This window comes from Camellia sinensis, unplaced genomic scaffold (genome assembly GCF_055761805.1).
Source record: "Camellia sinensis isolate YWXY unplaced genomic scaffold, ASM5576180v1 Unanchor6, whole genome shotgun sequence".
NCBI lineage: Eukaryota > Viridiplantae > Streptophyta > Magnoliopsida > Ericales > Theaceae > Camellia > Camellia sinensis.
The window spans coordinates 16,590,001-16,605,000 of NW_028129474.1; positions in this window are offsets into that span (position 1 = coordinate 16,590,001).

Consider the following 15,000-nt stretch of genomic DNA (forward strand, 5'->3'; position numbering starts at 1 on the left):
CGGCCTCGGCCCGCATGCCATGCCACGGCCTCGGCCCGCATGACATGCCACGGCCTCGGACCGCATGCCTTGCTACGGCGTCGCCCAACATGCCATGCCACGGGCTCGGCCCGCATGCCACGGCACGGCCTCGGCCCGCATGCCTTGCTACGGCGTCGCCCAACATGCCATGCCACGGCCTCGGCCCGCATGCCATGCCACGGCCTCGGCCCGCATGACATGCCACGGCCTCGGACCGCATGCCTTGCTACGGCGTCGCCCAACATGCCATGCCACGGCCTCGGCCCGCATGCCACAGCACGGCCTCGGCCCGCATGCCTTGCTACGGCGTCGCCCAACATGCCATGCCACGGCCTCGGCCCGCATGCCATGCCACGGCCTCGGCCCGCATGACATGCCACGGCCTCGGACCGCATGCCTTGCTACGGCGTCGTCCAACATGCCATGCCACGGCCTCGGCCCGCATGCCATGCCACGGCCTCGGCCCGCATGCCATGCCACGGCCTCGGCCCGCATGCCTTGCTGCGGCGTTGCCCAACATGCCATGCCACGGCCTCGGCCCGCATGCCTTGCCACCGCGTTGCCCAGCATGCCATGCCACCGCGTTGCCCGGCGTGCCATGCCTTAGCCTTGGCCAACATGTCGAGCCACGGCCTCGGCCCGCATGCCATGCCATGCCACGGCCCGCATGTCTTGCCACGGCGTGGCCAAACATGCCATGCCACGGCCTCGGCCCGCATGACGTGCCACGGCCTCGGCCCGCATGACATGCCACGGCCTCGGCCCGCATGCCTTGCTACGGCGTCGCCCAACATGCCTTGCCACGGCCTCGGCCCGCATGCCATGCCGCGGCCTCGGCCCGCATGACATGCCACGGCCTCGGCCAGCATGCCTTGCCACGACGCCGCCCAACTTGCCATGCCACGGCCTCGGCCCGCATGCCATGCCACGGCCTCGGCCCGCATGACATGCCACGGCCTCGGCCCGCATGCCTTGCTACGGCGTCGCCCAACATGCCATGCCACGGCCTCGGCCCGCATGCCATGCCACGGCCTCGGCCCGCATGACATGCCACGGCCTCGGACCGCATGCCTTGCTACGGCGTCGCCCAACATGCCATGCCACGGCCTCGGCCCGCATGCCACGGCACGGCCTCGGCCCGCATGCCTTGCTACGGCGTCGCCCAACATGCCATGCCACGGCCTCGGCCCGCATGCCATGCCACGGCCTCGGCCCGCATGACATGCCACGGCCTCGGACCGCATGCCTTGCTACGGCGTCGCCCAACATGCCATGCCACGGCCTCGGCCCGCACGCCACGGCACGGCCTCGGCCCGCATGCCTTGCTACGGCGTCGCCCAGCATGCCATGCCACGGCCTCGGCCCGCATGCCATGCCACGGCCTCGGCCCGCATGACATGCCACGGCCTCGGACCGCATGCCTTGCTACGGCGTCGCCCAACATGCCATGCCACGGCCTCGGCCCGCATGCCATGCCACGGCCTCGGCCCGCATGACATGCCACGGCCTCGGCCCGCATGCCTTGCGACGGCGTCGCCCAACATGCCTTGCCACGGCCTCGGCCCGCATGCCATGCCACGGCCTCGGCCCGCATGCCTTGCCACGACGTCGCCCAACTTGCCATGCCACGGCCTCGGCCCGCATGCCATGCCACGGCCTCGGCCCGCATGACATGCCACGGCCTCGGACCGCATGCCTTGCTACGGCGTCGCCCAACATGCCATGCCACGGCCTCGGCCCGCATGCCATGCCACGGCCTCGGCCCGCATGACATGCCACGGCCTCGGACCGCATGCCTTGCTACGGCGTCGCCCAACATGCCATGCCACGGCCTCGGCCCGCATGCCACGGCACGGCCTCGGCCCGCATGCCTTGCTACGGCGTCGCCCAACATGCCATGCCACGGCCTCGGCCCGCATGCCATGCCACGGCCTCGGCCCGCATGACATGCCACGGCCTCGGCCCGCATGCCTTGCTACGGCGTCGCCCAACATGCCTTGCCACGGCCTCGGCACGCATGCCATGCCACGGCCTCGGCCCGCATGCCTTGCCACGACGTCGCCCAACTTGCCATGCCACGGCCTCGGCCCGCATGCCATGCCACGGCCTCGGCGCGCATGACATGCCACGGCCTCGGCCCGCATGCCATGCTACGGCGTCGCCCAACATGCCATGCCACGGCCTCGGCCCGCATGCCATGCCACGGCCTCGGCCCGCATGCCATGCCACGGCCTCGGCCCGCATGACAGGCCACGGCCTCGGACCGCATGCCTTGCTACGGCGTCGCCCAACATGCCATGCCACGGCCTCGGCCCGCATGCCATGCCACGGCCTCGGCCCGCATGCCACGGCACGGCCTCGGCCCGCATGCCTTGCTACGGCGTCGCCCAACATGCCATGCCACGGCCTCGGCCCGCATGCCATGCCACGGCCTCGGCCCGCATGACATGACACGGCCTCGGACCGCATGCCTTGCTACGGCGTCGCCCAACATGCCATGCCACAGCCTCGGCCCGCATGCCGTGCCACGGCCTCGGCCTCGGCCCGCATGCCTTGCTACGACGTTGGCCAACATGCCATGCCACGGCCCCGGCCCGCATGCCATGCCACCGCGTTGCCCGGCGTGCCATGCCTTAGCCTTGGCCAACATGTCGTGCCACGGCCTCGGCCCGCATGCCATGCCATGCCACGGCCCTCATGTGTTGCCACGGCGTTGCCAAACATGCCATGCCACGGCCTCGGCCCGCATGCCTTGCTACGGCGTCGCCCAACATGCCATGACATGCCACGGCCTCGGCCCGCATGCCTTGCTACGGCGTCGCCCAACATGCCATGCCACGGCCTCGGCCCGCATGCCATGCCACGGCCTCGGCCCGCATGCCTTGCGACGGCGTCGCCCAACATGCCATGCCACGGCCTCTGCCCGCATGCCATGCCACGGCCTCGGCCCGCGTGACATGCCACGGCCTCGGCCCGCATGCCTTGCCACGACGTCGCCCAACTTGCCATGCCACGGCCTCGGCCCGCATGCCATGCCACGGCCTCGGCTCGCATGACATGCCACGGCCTCGGCCCGCATGCCTTGCTACGGCGTCGCCCAACATGCCATGCCACGGCCTCGGCCCGCATGCCATGCCATGGCCTCGGCCCGCATGACATGCCACGGCCTCGGACCGCATGCCTTGCTACGGCGTCGCCCAACATGCCATGCCACGGCCCCGGCCCGCATGCCTTGCCACCGCGTTGCCCGGCGTGCCATGCCACCGCGTTGCCCGGCGTGCCATGCCTTAGCCTTGGCCAACATGTCGTGCCACGGCCTCGGCCCGCATGCCATGCCATGCCACGGCCCGCATGTCTTGCCACGGCGTTGCCAAACATGCCATGCCACGGCCTCGGCCCGCATGCCTTGCCACGGCCTCGGCCAACATGCCATGCCACGGCCTCGGCCCGCATGCCATGCCACGGCCTCGGCCCGCATGACATGCCACGGCCTCGGCCCGCATGCCTTGCTACGGCGTCGCCCAACATGCCATGCCACGGCCTCGGCCCGCATGCCATGCCACGGCCTCGGCCCGCATGCCCTTCTACGGCGTTGCCCAACATGCCATGCCACGGCCTCGGCCCGCATGCCTTGCCACCGCGTTGCCCAGCATGCCATGCCACCGCGTTGCCCGGCGTGCCATGCCTTAGCCTTGGCCAACATGTCGTGCCACGGCCTCGGCCCGCATGCCATGCCACGGCCTCGGCCCGCATGTCTTGCCACGGCGTTGCCCAACATGCCATGCCACGGCCTCGGCCCCCATGCCTTGCCACCGCGCTGCCCAGCATGCCAATGCACCGCGTTGCCCGGCGTGCCATGCCTTAGCCTTGGCCAACATGCCACGCCACGGCCTCGGCCCGCATGGCTTGCCAGGGCGTTGCCCAACATGCCATGCCACGGCCTCGGCCCGCATGTCTTGCCACGGCGTTGCCCAACATGCCATGCCATGCCACGCCACGGCCTCGGCCCGCATGCCATGCCACGGCCTCGGCCCGCATGCCATGCCATGCCACGGCCTCGGCCCGCATGCCATGCCACGGCCTCGGCCAGCATGCCATGCCAAGGCCTCGGCCCGCATGCCTTGCCACGGCGTTGCCCAGCATGCCATGCCACCGCGTTGCCCAGCGGGCCGTGCCGCGGCCTCGGCCCGCATGCCTTGCGACTGCCTTGGCCAGCGTGCCATGCCACAGCGTGCCATGCCTTAGCCTTGGCCTACATGCCATGCCACTGCCTTGGCCAGCATGTCGTGCCACCGCCACGGCCAGCATGCCATGCCGGTCCGTTGCCCAGCATGCCACGGCCGTGGCGGCATGGCAAGCCACGGCCTCGGCCAGCATGCCATGCCACGGCCTCGGCCAGCATGCCATGGCACTGTCTTGGTCAGCATGCCATGCCATGGCACCGCCTTGTCCAGCACGCCGTGCCGCAGCGTTGGCCAGCATGCCTTGGCCGGCATGCCATGCCAATGCCTTGGGCCAACATGGCGTGCCACGGGCTGGGCCATGCCGGTCCGTTGCCCGGCATGCCACGGCCGTGGCGGCATGGCAAGCCACGGCCTCGGCCAGCATGCCATGCCCCGGCCTCGCCCAGCATGCCATGGCACGGTCTTGGTCAGCATGCCATGCCATGGCACCGCCTTGTGCAGCGTTGGCCAGCATGCCTTGGCCGGCATGCCATGCCAATGCCTTGGGCCAACATGGCGTGCCACGGGCTGGGCGAGCACGGCATGCCACGGGCTGGGCGAGCATGCCACGCCACGGCCTTGGCTAGCAGCAAGGCATGCCACGGCCTCGGCGAGCATGCCATGCCATGCCAAGGCCAAGGCCAAAGCCAAGGCCAAGGCAGTGGGCAAGGCCAAGTCCCTGTGCAAGGCATGGCCAAGGCCAAGGCAAAGGCCAAGGCCGCGGGCAAAGGCCAAGGCCAAGGCCAAGGCCATGGCGTGCCACCGCCTCGATCGATCTTTTTGAACATGATTCTTTTATAATCTTACCCAAACCGTGCAACACAATTAAAAATGCACTACAATCAATTTTAAATGTCATTCCCTATTTTTTTGCAATTTTTCTGGAGCTTTTCGAATTTTTAAAGCCCTTATTTGGCATAAAAAAATCAAAATAAAATAAAAAAAATGAAAAAAATAATTTAATAATTTCTATAATTACTAGTGAATCATCCTTTAATTATGGGAATTTTTCCATAATTTTTTGACTATTTTTATTAATTTTTATTATTTTTTAAGTATTAATATCGAAATAAATTAAAATAAAATATTTTCTGTAAAAAAATATTTTTTTTAATTTTTTTTATGGTGTATTAAATTATTTCCTACAACTTTCATGTTGAAAGTTTTGGCAAAAAACCATTACTTTTTAAAAAAACTCCATTATGACTCCTCGAACATGCTTCATGTTTCCTCCTGCCAGATTGAAAAGGGCTTAACAGGCTATTATAAGGGGGGGGCACCTCCCTTGCCCAGGGCAAGGCAGTGGCAGGTACGCCCCATGTTGGGCGCGGCCTGGGCTGCGGCCTTGGGTTACATGCACTGCGGCTCGACCGCGGCCTGGGCTGCGGCCTGGGGCGGCTCGGCCGCGGCCTTGGGCGGCCTGGACCGCGGCCTTGGGCGGCCTTGCGCGGCCTGGGCGCGGCCTTGGGCGGCCTGGGCGCGGCCTTGCGCGGCCTGGGCGCGGCCTTGGGCAGCATGGCGTGGCATGCGCGCGGGCGTGGGCGGCCTGGCATGCGCGCGGCATGGGCAGCACGGCATGGCATGCGCACGGCCTGGGCGGCCTGGCATGCAGCCGGCCTGGCATGCCCGCGGCGTGGGCAGCACGGCATGGCATGCGCACGGCCTGGGCGGCCTGGCATGCAGCCGGCCTGGCATGCCCGCGGCGTGGGCAGCACGGCATGGCATGCGCACGGCCTGGGCGGCCTGGCATGCAGCCGGCCTGGGCAGCACGGCATGGCATGCGCACGGCCTGGGCGGCCTGGCATGCCCGCGGCGTGGGCAGCGTGGCCTGTGCGAATACCGCGCGCGTGGTCTTTTGACCACGGTGCGCGTGTTGCGCGCATGGTCGCGCACGCCTTTGCACGCCTTCGCACGCAACGCACGTCTAGTGATAAGAACCGCAGCCAAGGCAGCCCAGCCCCAAGGCCAAGGCCACCAGCATGGCATGCCACGGCGAAGGCAGCCCAGCCAAAGCCAGCAGCATGCCATGCCAAGGCCAGCAGCATGCCATGCCACGGCCAAGGCAGGCCAGCCAAAGCCAGCAGCATGCCATGCCAAGGCCAAGGCCAGCAGCATGCCATGCCACGGCCAAGGCAGCCCAGCCAAAGCCAGCAGCATGCCAAGCCAAGGCCAAGGCCAGCAGCATGCCATGCCACGGCCAAGGCAGCCCAGCCAAAGCCAGCAGCATGCCATGCCAAGGCCTAGGCCAGCAGCATGCCATGCCACGGCCAAGGCAGGCAAGCCAAAGCCAGCAGCATGCCATGCCAAGGCCAAGGCCAGCAGCATGCCATGCCACGGCCAAGGCAGCCCAGCCAAAGCCAGCAGCATGCCATGCCAAGGCCTAGGCCAGCAGCATGCCATGCCACGGCCAAGGCAGGCCAGCCAAAGCCAGCAGCATGCCATGCCAAGGCCAAGGCCAGCAGCATGCCATGCCACGGCCAAGGCAGCCCAGCCAAAGCCAGCAGCATGCCATGCCAAGGCCTAGGCCAGCAGCATGCCATGCCACGGCCAAGGCAGGCAAGCCAAAGCCAGCAGCATGCCATGCCAAGGCCATGGCCAGCAGCATGCCATGCCACGGCCAAGGCAGCCCAGCCAAAGCCAGCAGCATGCCATGCCAAGGCCAAGGCCAGCAGCATGCCATGCCACGGCCAAGGCAGCCCAGCCAAAGCCAGCAGCATGCCATGCCAAGGCCTAGGCCAGCAGCATGCCATGCCACGGCCAAGGCAGGCCAGCCAAAGCCAGCAGCATGCCATGCCAAGGCCAAGGCCAGCAGCATGCCATGCCACGGCCAAGGCAGCCCAACCAAACCCAGCAGCATGCCATGCCAAGGCCTAGGCCAGCAGCATGCCATGCCACGGCCAAGGCAGGCCAGCCAAAGCCAGCAGCATGCCATGCCAAGGCCTAGGCCACCAGCATGCCATGCCACGGCCAAGGCAGCCCAGCCAAAGCCAGCAGCATGCCATGCCAAGGCCAAGGCCAGCAGCATGCCATGCCACGGCCAAGGCAGCCCAGCCAAAGCCAGCAGCATGCCATGCCAAGGCCTAGGCCAGCAGCATGCCATGCCACGGCCAAGGCAGGCAAGCCAAAGCCAGCAGCATGCCATGCCAAGGCCATGGCCAGCAGCATGCCATGCCACGGCCAAGGCAGCCCAGCCAAAGCCAGCAGCATGCCATGCCAAGGCCAAGGCCAGCAGCATGCCATGCCACGGCCAAGGCAGCCCAGCCAAAGCCAGCAGCATGCCAAGCCAAGGCCAAGGCCAGCAGCATGCCATGCCACGGCCAAGGCAGCCCAGCCAAAGCCAGCAGCATGCCATGCCAAGGCCTAGGCCAGCAGCATGCCATGCCACGGCCAAGGCAGGCAAGCCAAAGCCAGCAGCATGCCATGCCAAGGCCAAGGCCAGCAGCATGCCATGCCACGGCCAAGGCAGCCCAGCCAAAGCCAGCAGCATGCCATGCCAAGGCCTAGGCCAGCAGCATGCCATGCCACGGCCAAGGCAGGCCAGCCAAAGCCAGCAGCATGCCATGCCAAGGCCAAGGCCAGCAGCATGCCATGCCACGGCCAAGGCAGCCCAGCCAAAGCCAGCAGCATGCCATGCCAAGGCCTAGGCCAGCAGCATGCCATGCCACGGCCAAGGCAGGCAAGCCAAAGCCAGCAGCATGCCATGCCAAGGCCATGGCCAGCAGCATGCCATGCCACGGCCAAGGCAGCCCAGCCAAAGCCAGCAGCATGCCATGCCAAGGCCAAGGCCAGCAGCATGCCATGCCACGGCCAAGGCAGCCCAGCCAAAGCCAGCAGCATGCCATGCCAAGGCCTAGGCCAGCAGCATGCCATGCCACGGCCAAGGCAGGCCAGCCAAAGCCAGCAGCATGCCATGCCAAGGCCAAGGCCAGCAGCATGCCATGCCACGGCCAAGGCAGCCCAACCAAAGCCAGCAGCATGCCGTGCCAAGGCCTAGGCCAGCAGCATGCCATGCCACGGCCAAGGCAGGCCAGCCAAAGCCAGCAGCATGCCATGCCAAGGCCTAGGCCACCAGCATGCCATGCCACGGCCAAGGCAGCCCAGCCAAAGCCAGCAGCATGCCATGCCAAGGCCAAGGCCAGCAGCATGCCATGCCACGGCCAAGGCAGCCCAGCCAAAGCCAGCAGCATGCCATGCCAAGGCCTAGGCCAGCAGCATGCCATGCCACGGCCAAGGCAGGCAAGCCAAAGCCAGCAGCATGCCATGCCAAGGCCATGGCCAGCAGCATGCCATGCCACGGCCAAGGCAGCCCAGCCAAAGCCAGCAGCATGCCATGCCAAGGCCAAGGCCAGCAGCATGCCATGCCACGGCCAAGGCAGCCCAGCCAAAGCCAGCAGCATGCCATGCCAAGGCCTAGGCCAGCAGCATGCCATGCCACGGCCAAGGCAGGCCAGCCAAAGCCAGCAGCATGCCATGCCAAGGCCAAGGCCAGCAGCATGCCATGCCACGGCCAAGGCAGCCCAACCAAAGCCAGCAGCATGCCATGCCAAGGCCTAGGCCAGCAGCATGCCATGCCACGGCCAAGGCAGGCCAGCCAAAGCCAGCAGCATGCCATGCCAAGGCCTAGGCCACCAGCATGCCATGCCACGGCCAAGGCAGCCCAGCCAAAGCCAGCAGCATGCCATGCCAAGGCCAAGGCCAGCAGCATGCCATGCCACGGCCAAGGCAGCCCAGCCAAAGCCAGCAGCATGCCATGCCAAGGCCTAGGCCAGCAGCATGCCATGCCACGGCCAAGGCAGGCCAGCCAAAGCCAGCAGCATGCCATGCCAAGGCCTAGGCCAGCAGCATGCCATGCCACGGCCAAGGCAGCCCAGCCAAAGCCAGCAGCATGCCATATCACGGCCAAGGGCAGCAGCATGCCATGCCACGGCCAAGGCAGCCCAGCCAAAGCCAGCAGCATGCCATGCCATGGCCTAGGCCAGCAGCATGCCATGCCACGGCCAAGGCAGGCCAGCCAAAGCCAGCAGCATGCCATGCCAAGGCCTAGGCCAGCAGCATGCCATGCCACGGCCAAGGCAGCCCAGCCAAAGCCAGCAGCATGCCATATCAAGGCCAAGGCCAGCAGCATGCCATGCCACGGCCAAGGCAGCCCAGCCAAAGCCAGCAGCATGCCATGCCATGGCCTAGGCCAGCAGCATGCCATGCCACGGCCAAGGCAGGCCAGCCAAAGCCAGCAGCATGCCATGCCAAGGCCTAGGCCAGCAGCATGCCATGCCACGGCCAAAACAGGCCAGCCAAAGCCAGCAGCATGCCATGCCAAGGCCTAGGCCAGCAGCATGCCATGCCACGGCCAAGGCAGGCCAGCCAAAGCCAGCAGCATGCCATGCCAAGGCCAAGGCCAGCAGCATGCCATGCCACGGCCAAGGCAGCCCAGCCAAAGCCAGCAGCATGCCATATCAAGGCCAAGGCCAGCAGCATGCCATGCCACGGCCAAGGCAGCCCAGCCAAAGCCAGCAGCATGCCATGCCATGCCTAGGCCAGCAGCATGCCATGCCACGGCCAAGGCAGGCCAGCCAAAGCCAGCAGCGTGCCATGCCAAGGCCAAGGCCAGCAGCATGCCATGCCACGGCCAAGGCAGCCCAACCAAAGCCAGCAGCATGCCATGCCAAGGCCTAGGCCAGCAGAATGCCATGCCACGGCCAAGGCAGGCCAGCCAAAGCCAGCAGCATGCCATGCCAAGGCCTAGGCCACCAGCATGCCATGCCACGGCCAAGGCAGCCCAGCCAAAGCCAGCAGCATGCCATGCCAAGGCCAAGGCCAGCAGCATGCCATGCCACGGCCAAGGCAGCCCAGCCAAAGCCAGCAGCATGCCATGCCAAGGCCTAGGCCAGCAGCATGCCATGCCACGGCCAAGGCAGGCCAGCCAAAGCCAGCAGCATGCCATGCCAAGGCCTAGGCCAGCAGCATGCCATGCCACGGCCAAGGCAGCCCAGCCAAAGCCAGCAGCATGCCATATCACGGCCAAGGGCAGCAGCATGCCATGCCACGGCCAAGGCAGCCCAGCCAAAGCCAGCAGCATGCCATATCACGGCCAAGGGCAGCAGCATGCCATGCCACGGCCAAGGCAGCCCAGCCAAAGCCAGCAGCATGCCATGCCATGGCCTAGGCCAGCAGCATGCCATGCCACGGCCAAGGCAGGCCAGCCAAAGCCAGCAGCATGCCATGCCAAGGCCAAGGCCAGCAGCATGCCATGCCACGGCCAAGGCCAGCAGCATGCCATGCCACGGCCAAGGCAGGCCAGCCAAAGCCAGCAGCATGCCATGCCAAGGCCTAGGCCAGCAGCATGCTATGCCACGGCCAAGGCAGCCCAGCCAAAGCCAGCAGCATGCCATATCAAGGCCAAGGCCAGCAGCATGCCATGCCACGGCCAAGGCAGCCCAGCCAAAGCCAGCAGCATGCCATGCCATGGCCTAGGCCAGCAGCATGCCATGCCACGGCCAAGGCAGGCCAGCCAAAGCCAGCAGCATGCCATGCCAAGGCCTAGGCCAGCAGCATGCCATGCCACGGCCAAAACAGGCCAGCCAAAGCCAGCAGCATGCCATGCCAAGGCCTAGGCCAGCAGCATGCCATGCCACGGCCAAGGCAGGCCAGCCAAAGCCAGCAACATGCCATGCCAAGGCCAAGGCCAGCAGCATGCCATGCCACGGCCAAGGCAGCCCAGCCAAAGCCAGCAGCATGCCATATCAAGGCCAAGGCCAGCAGCATGCCATGCCACGGCCAAGGCAGCCCAGCCAAAGCCAGCAGCATGCCATGCCATGCCTAGGCCAGCAGCATGCCATGCCACGGCCAAGGCAGGCCAGCCAAAGCCAGCAGCATGCCATGCCAAGGCCTAGGCCAGCAGCATGCCATGCCACGGCCAAGGCAGGCCAGCCAAAGCCAGCAGCATGCCATGCCAAGGCCAAGGCCAGCAGCATGCCATGCCAAGGCCAAGGCCAGCAGCATGCCATGCCACGGCCAAGGCTGCCAGCCAAAGCCAGCAGCATGCCATGCCAAGGCCTAGGCCAGCAGCATACCATGCCAAGGCCTAGGCCAGCAGCATGCCATGCCACGGCCAAGGCAGCCCAGCCAAAGCCAGCAGCATGCCATGCCAAGGCCTAGGCCAGCAGCATGCCATGCCACGGCCAAGGCAGCCCAGCCAAAGCCAGCAGCATGCCATGCCAAGGCCAAGGCCAGCAGCATGCCATGCCACGGCCAAGGCAGCCCAGCCAAAGCCAGCAGCATGCCATGCCAAGGCCAAGGCCAGCAGCATGCCATGCCACGGCCAAGGCAGCCCAGCCAAAGCCAGCAGCATGCCATGCCAAGGCCTAGGCCAGCAGCATGCCATGCCACGGCCAAGGCAGGCCAGCCAAAGCCAACAACATGGCATGCCAAGGCCAAGGCCAGCAGCATGCCATGCCACGGCCAAGGCAGCCCAGCCAAAGCCAGCAGCATTGCATGCCAAGGCCTAGGCCAGCAGCATGCCATGCCACGGCCAAGGCAGGCCAGCCAAAGCCAGCAGCATGCCATGCCAAGGCCAAGGCCAGCAGCATGCCATGCCACGGCCAAGGCAGCCCAACCAAAGCCAGCAGCATGCCATGCCAAGGCTTAGGCCAGCAGCATGCCATGCCACGGCCAAGGCAGGCCAGCCAAAGCCAGCAGCATGCCATGCCAAGGCCTAGGCCACCAGCATGCCATGCCACGGCCAAGGCAGCCCAGCCAAAGCCAGCAGCATGCCATGCCAAGGCCAAGGCCAGCAGCATGCCATGCCACGGCCAAGGCAGCCCAGCCAAAGCCAGCAGCATGCCATGCGAAGGCCTAGGCCAGCAGCATGCCATGCCACGGCCAACGCAGGCCAGCCAAAGCCAGCAGCATGCCATGCCAAGGCCTAGGCCAGCAGCATGCCATGCCACGGCCAAGGCAGCCCAGCCAAAGCCAGCAGCATGCCATATCAAGGCCAAGGGCAGCAGCATGCCATGCCACGGCCAAGGCAGCCCAGCCAAAGCCAGCAGCATGCCATGCCATGGCCTAGGCCAGCAGCATGCCATGCCACGGCCAAGGCAGGCCAGCCAAAGCCAGCAGCATGCCATGCCAAGGCCAAGGCAGCCCAGCCAAAGCCAGCAGCATGCCATGCCAAGGCCTAGGCCAGCAGCATGCCATGCCACGGCCAAGGCAGCCCAGCCAAAGCCAGCAGCATGCCATATCAAGGCCAAGGGCAGCAGCATGCCATGCCACGGCCAAGGCAGCCCAGCCAAAGCCAGCAGCATGCCATGCCATGGCCTAGGCCAGCAGCATGCCATGCCACGGCCAAGGCAGGCCAGCCAAAGCCAGCAGCATGCCATGCCAAGGCCAAGGCAGCCCAGCCAAAGCCAGCAGCATGCCATGCCAAGGCCTAGGCCAGCAGCATGCCATGCCACGGCCAAGGCAGCCCAGCCAAAGCCAGCAGCATGCCATATCAAGGCCAAGGCCAGCAGCATGCCATGCCACGGCCAAGGCAGCCCAGCCAAAGCCAGCAGCATGCCATGCCATGCCTAGGCCAGCAGCATGCCATGCCACGGCCAAGGCAGGCCAGCCAAAGCCAGCAGCATGCCATGCCAAGGCCTAGGCCAGCAGCATGCCATGCCACGGCCAAGGCAGGCCAGCCAAAGCCAGCAGCATGCCATGCCAAGGCCAAGGCCAGCAGCATGCCATGCCACGGCCAAGGCAGGCCAGCCAAAGCCAGCAGCATGCCATGCCAAGGCCAAGGCCAGCAGCATGCCATGCCACGGCCAAGGCTGCCAGCCAAAGCCAGCAGGATGCCATGCCAAGGCCTAGGCCAGCAGCATGCCATGCCACGGCCAAGGCAGCCCAGCCAAAGCCAGCAGCATGCCATGCCAAGGCCTAGGCCAGCAGCATGCCATGCCACGGCCAAGGCAGCCCAGCCAAAGCCAGCAGCATGCCATGCCACGGCCAAGGCAGCCCAGGCAAAGCCAGCAGCATGCCATGCCAAGGCCAAGGCCAAGGCCAGCAGCATGCCATGCCACGGCCAAGGCCAAGGCCAAGGCAGCCCATCCGAAGCCAGCAACATTCCATGGCAAGGCCAACGCAGCCCAGCCAAAGCCGGCGGCATGCCATGCCAAGGCCAAGGCCAGCCGCATGTCTTGCCACGGCCTTGTCCCGCAGCGTGGCGTGCCTTGGCCTTGGGCTAGAACATCGCATGCCACGCCCTTGGCAAGCAATCCTGTCCCTCGTGTAATTGCCATTTGGTTTGGCTTTGACTTACGTATATGTTGCCCTGCGAAATGCTTGTCCCTCGGGTAATAGCCGGTTTGGTTGCCTTTGACTTGCGAACACGTTGCTAGTGCTTTCCCCAGTGGAAGCTTGTTGGGAAAAGTATGTCCCTCGGAAGTTGCCTGTTGCGTTTGTTATTTGCATTCGAGCTATCCGATGCTTGCTGGGTTTCTCTAAGAGTTTTTGCACGTTCGTCGGGCTTTTTAATTATTTATTTACTCATAAAAATTATAATAAAATAAATTAAAAATAAAAAAATAATTAAAAAAATTACTATAATTACTAGTGCCTCATCTTATAATTGTTGGAATTTTTCTAGAATTTTTTGAGTATTTTTAGTAATTTTTATTATTTTTTAAGTATTAAAATTGAAATAAATTAAAATAAAATATTCCGGTGGCCAAATATTTTTTTATAATTTTTTTTATGGTGTATTAAATTATTTCATACAACTTTCATGTTGAAAGTTTTGGCAAAAAACCATTACTTTTTAAAAAAACCCCATTATGACTCCTCGAACATGCTTGATGTTTCCTCCTGCCAGATTGAAAAGGGCTTAACAGGCTATTATAAGGGGGGGGCACCTCCCTTAAGGCTGGCCAGCATGGCCAGGCCACAGGCCACGCCTATGCCTAGGCGGGCGCTTGGCACATGCCATCGCTTGGCTTGTGGCATTGGCTTGTGGCATCGAAACTACATAGCCAAGCACGGGATGCGTCGAGTGGCGGCCCGCGGCGGTGGCGGTGGCACGTTGGCCTAGGGCAGCATGCCATGCCACAGCCTTGGCCAGCAACATGGCATGCCAAAGCCTTGGCCAGCAGCATGCCATGCCCTGGCCTTGGCAAGCATGTCATGCCACGGCCTTGGCCAGCAGCATGCCATGCCACGACCTTGGCCAGCAGCATGCCATGCCCCGGCCTTGGCCAGCATGTCATGCCACGGCCTTGGCCAGCAGCATGCCATGCCACAGCCTTGGCCAGCAGCATGCCATGCCACAGCCTTGGCCAGCAACATGGCATGCCAAAGCCTTGGCCAGCAGCACGCCATGCCCCGGCCTTGGCAACCTTGCCAAGCCACGGCCATGGCCAGCAGCGTGCTATGCCCCGGCCTTGGCCAGCAGCGTGCCATGCCACGACCTTGGCCAGCAGCTTGCCATGCCCCGGCCTTGGCCAGCATGTCATGCCACGGCCTTGGCCAGCAGCATGCCATGCCACGGCCTTGGCCAGCAACATGGCATGCCGCGGCCTTGGCCGGCAGCATGCCATGCCGCGGCCTTGGCCGGCAGCATGGCAAGCCCAAGCCTTGGTCAGCAGCAGCATGCCATGCCAACGCCTTGGCCAGCAGCATGCCTTGCCACGGCCTCGGCCATCAGCATGCCTTGCCACGGCCTCGGCCATCAGCATGCCTTGCCACGGCCTCGGCCATCAGCATGCCTTGCCACGGCCTTGTCCAG